The sequence below is a fragment of the Sceloporus undulatus genome, chromosome 2, assembly GCF_019175285.1.
Source record: "Sceloporus undulatus isolate JIND9_A2432 ecotype Alabama chromosome 2, SceUnd_v1.1, whole genome shotgun sequence".
Taxonomy (NCBI): domain Eukaryota; kingdom Metazoa; phylum Chordata; class Lepidosauria; order Squamata; family Phrynosomatidae; genus Sceloporus; species Sceloporus undulatus.
Window position 1 is genome coordinate 159198735 of NC_056523.1, and position 4885 is coordinate 159203619.

Below are 4885 nucleotides of genomic sequence, written 5' to 3' on the forward strand. Positions count from 1 at the left end.
GCTACCAACTTGCACTTGGTGCATGTGAAGTTCTCCACTTCTGTAGGCCAGAAGAGAAACATCCCACAAGAGTTGCAGGTGACTGCAGCAGATCCCTCGTTGTCCATACTGCAAAGTTTTTAATAATGACTATAACAGTCAATCTACTGGGAATACTATTTTAAAGGAATGTCCTGGCTGCTATCTTACACTTAAAGGCAAGGTTCTGTTTCAATATCTGATTCTAACCCGATGCCACGAGTAGAATTGTTGAGTTAAAGAAAATTAAAATTTTCTTTGCCCCTTCAGCAACAAGCACACGGTCTCAATATGGCTACCCAGCTGCTCCTCTCCTTCTCCTCTCTCTGGCCGGACTATTCTGGAAGGCTCTGGAAGGTGGTATATAAAGCTAGTCTGCTAGCTACGCCCCCTTGTGACTCACAGGTGTGACTCACAGAAGCTCCGCCCCTTCAGCAACAAGCACATGGTCTCAATATGGCTGCCCAGCTGCTCCTCTCCTTCTCCTCTCTCTGGCCGGAATAACTAGGCAATAAACAGCAACAAGTCATTCATGGGATTTCCCCGTGAATGATTTGTTGCTGTTTATTGCCTAGTTATTCCCAGGATAATGGCTCTTTAATTGTGGCATCATGTAAAAATCTTAATCATGACTGGGCAATTTTCATGGGATAATCAGTGTTTAAACCCCTGATTTTCCCTGTGTGATACAGTCCTATGAAACACAGCTTTAGTTTACTAGATTTTTCTTTTTTTTATAAGCCGTGCTAAAAACCAACACTAAATAGGGCTAGTTAGCCCTATTTATAGGTCTGGACTATGAATATAATCAATTTCTCTCCTCATTTACTCTCTGGGTCTTTACCAGACCCTGCCCTGGAATGGTTACTCTTTAGGACTGTGACTCCCAGAATCCTTCCGCCAGCATAACCACTGGCTATGAGTATTTCATTACTGCAATCAGCAAGAGGGTACTTTTAAGTGAACTGTTGTGTGGTGGCATGTGTGCTTCCCTCAATATCCTAGTCTCTGGGCTTCAAAAGATTCATTCATGCCTCAGAGAGACATATACCTCCTGGCTGGTTTTGTCTTTGGACAGTAAGTTCAGCCCATTGGGATAAAACTTCCAAGTGTGTTACATAAAAGATGCTTCTGGCATTTTCATATTTCATGCTGACTGTATAAAATAGGGGTTTTTTGGGGGGAGGGAGGTGGAAATTGTGACTTATGTATGTTATTAGAGAGTGTACATTCTATCAGTTGTGGTTCATATATATGCTATGCATGTGGCTTAAGGACATTTTCATGTGATTTACATTTCTTCTCTTGATGTTACATGGATTTTCTGAATGTTACCCTTGTTCCGTGTGCTTTTGCTGTTCGCTGAATGAGCATTTTTTCCTTTTCTCCCATTGTCAGAATGGAATGCAAGAAGATCATAGCTGTGTCTAGTATATAGGGTTTTTTTAAAACTGAAAGTGATCCCTTCCTTTTTTCATACTGTATCACTATTGATTTGATTTATATTCTGCTTTGCTCCCAGATGGGACTCAAACTGCTTTATCATGCTAGGGGGCAAACAGGATTTAAATGAGAGTTAAATGAAAGTTAAACAGGAAATGCCTGATGTTTATCAGAGGACATTTCCTGTTTAACTCTCATTTAACTCTCGTTTAAATCCTGTTTGCCCCCTAGTGTGATAAAGCAGAAAGTGGCTTACAATATAAATTAAACAGAATATCAAAAACAATATGGAATACAAATACTTTTTTAAAAACAGCATTAATCCATACATCTAATTCAAACATTAAAATTCAAACATTTTAAAATATTAAAATTAAAACACTTAAAATATATAAATACAGTGGATCCTTGTTATACGCTGGGGTTTGGTTCCAAGATCCCCCGTGTATAACAAAATCCGTGTATGCTCAAGTACCATTAAGTATAATGACATAGCAAAATGGTGTCCCTAATAAAAAATGGAACATCAAGGTAAATTTATATTTTCTGGAACATTTTCAAACCATGTATGCTTAAATCCGTGTATAAAAAATCCGTGTATAAGAAGGGCCGACTGTACACCCTAAAAACAACACACCTAATTGCATAGCAGTCTGCCTTGGCCAGTTCATGCTGTAGGCCTGTTGACACAGGAGAATCTTTGGACTAACTTCTCTTGCCTGTTGTTTTGGGATTCAAGGAGATCATGACTGGAGTACAGGAGTTTCCAGCTAATGCAGATGTTTTGAAACTCGAGACAGCGTTTCTCACACTTTCTGAGTTGTCACAGGAGATCTTTTCAATGAATCTTCAGCTTAGTTTTGCCGTTTATGACGCTGCCCTTTGCAGCTAATGGAGCAGATGAAGGGGACATGGGAAAGCTGTCGCGCCTGTGACTTACTTGCAGTGGGAGGCAGTTGTGTGTGTATGTGTGTCTCAGCAGAGCTGGTGCTGTGTTAAAATTTCAGCCTGATCTCTAGCAGAGAGGATGTCAGAAGGTTAGATAGGACCCTCAGGGCATCTTCCTTGTTAGCCTGCCCTGTCCTTAGAAATTACACCCAGTGCCCATTTTCAGTGGGCAAAAGCAAAACATTTGCTCCCTTGCCCTAGAAGAGAGAAAAGCAGATGGGGCCAGAAGAGCCAGTCTCCTGCTAGTGGCATTAACAGAGGGAAAAAGGGAGGGGGGCAAGGGCTCCTCAGCTGATATAGTTTTGAATTCAGGCACACAGGGTGGAACTAAACAGAAGTAACTGGAAATGTCTCATCACCCAAACTGCACTTTGGGATGAATCTCAGAGACAACACCTGTGAATTTACACATTCTGCTTGTTCTGTTGTTCACTTCTGTGGCTTGTTTTTCACACCTCTAGATTCTAGACGAGGAGGAGATCAAAGTGGAACTATCTGTTTTCAAAAGAAATCCAATATGTGGAGTTGATACCAAATATCTCAGTCAGTCAAAGATCCTGAGAAGATCCTGTCTCTACCAATTGTACCTGTGAAGCTGCTGGGTCTATAAGAAGATCTTCTCCTGAGGATCTTGGATTCTGAGAAACCACATATGGAGAGATATGGTCTGACAGAGAGCCTGCAGCTAAGCAGTATAGGGCTTTATTGGTCATCGCCATCACTTTAAATTGTGCCTTCAAACAGACTGGCAGCTAGTGGAGTTGTTGGAGCAGGATGATCCCTGTAAAGCAGGATTGCAAACTTAAAAACATAGTAGATCATACTAGAATGAAGTGCATTGAGTCCATCATTCTGTTCACATGGAGGAGCCAACCTGGGAAGCTTACATACAGAATATGCCCATTAGGTACCCCGGGTTTAAAACCAAGCTTCATAAGGTTCAGATGCCACTTCCCTTGAGAGGTCTAATGAGACTGCTCTTTGGAGGAGAGAAGTAGTTGAGGCAGACTTTGGAGACATCAACTTTTTGGACCCAATCTTCCAGAACTACCACACTGCAAAATTAATCTAGTTTGATACCACTTTTAAATGCCATGGCTCCATCCTATAGAATCCTGTGATTTGTAGTTTCTTGTGGCATGAGGGGGGTCTGACAGAGGAGGCTAAATAGCTCACAAAACTAGAAATTTCAGAATTCCATAGACTAAGCTATAGCAGTTAAAGCAGTGCATTAATTCTGCAGAGTAGATGTAACCTTAGAAGGCTAGGCTGGAGGTGCTGAAGTGTTTTCCATCACCACTGAGTTTTTGACGCACATTCTCTGGGCTGAGATCTTGAAGTCCTTACAATAATTTGGTATTCTAGCCACATGTTATAGAAAGCCTTAAGAAGGTCCACCTCAGTGGGCATGGAGGAGACTTTGAGCTCACAGGCTAGAGTTAGAGTGTTGAGCACAAGCTAAGGCAAACATACCTTCCAAATGTTTTGATGTAATAGGGGCAGTCTCAATTAATCCTCTATCATCCCACTTTTTCAGATGCATTTAAAATGTCCCAGTGTCTCTTTCTTTTTCCCACTTTCCATTTTGTTCTCTGCCTCAGCTTATTTCACTTGCTGCAAATTGAATTCAAAGTGCAAAAATAGCTTGCATTCAAGTCGGCGGAGAGGATTACCACTTTGCTCAGGCAAAAGCAAACTGCTGCAGCCTCTCCTAGCTTGTCTTTTCTTCCTCATGAATAATTTGTCATCTTGAACATACTCTGATACCACTTAGCTATATTTGTCCTGGTTTTCATCTCTGTTGGAGGGTGTGGGCAAGCTGTTAAATGGAGGTGTGAAACAACATCTGACTGCCCCTACTAGCATAGCCTATGGGTGAGGAATGCTAGGAGTTGCAGACCAACATCTGGAGGGCTTTGTAATTCTCACCCCTGTTGTTAAAGCTTTCAGTAAGGCCCTGGGTTGCATCTGCACTGCAGAAATAATGCAGTTTAACACCACTTTAACTGCCATGGCTCAGTACTATGGAATTCTGGGATTTGTAGTTTTGTGAGGTATTTAGCCTTCACTGTCAAAGAGCTCTGGTGCCACAGCAAACTACAAATCACTACAAGTGTACAAACTACAAATGTGGTTTGATGACTGCAAAGTGTTAAAATGAATTCTTTTTGCAGTGCAGGTGAGGTCCTAGTGGGAGGTTGCATGTCTGCTGTCTGAGGACTAAATATGGAGGGACTCTTCACTGAAGGTTGGCTGGTCACTAGGCGACAAATTGACCACCACAAGTGTGACCAAATAATGGTGTGAAATAGTTGTGGTCTATATTGGTGGAAGATCTGTGTTCCGTGAGAAATGGATCTTCAGATGTAGTGTAGAAAGGGAGGCATCCCTTTGTTGTGCAGTGGGCAGGGGAGATGCTGCTATTCATCTTTTTGTTCATATGAAAGGAATCCGAGAAAATGCATACCATGTTGCA

At 41.7% G+C, this 4885-nt stretch overlaps 1 protein-coding gene across 1 annotated transcript in view; it reads right to left on the reverse strand.

Moving 5' to 3' along the window:
- The window catches only part of RHEBL1 (RHEB like 1), an 81480-nt gene that overhangs the window by 3178 nt on the left and 73417 nt on the right, over positions 1 to 4885 (reverse strand). The gene's annotated exons all lie outside the window — the stretch shown is intronic.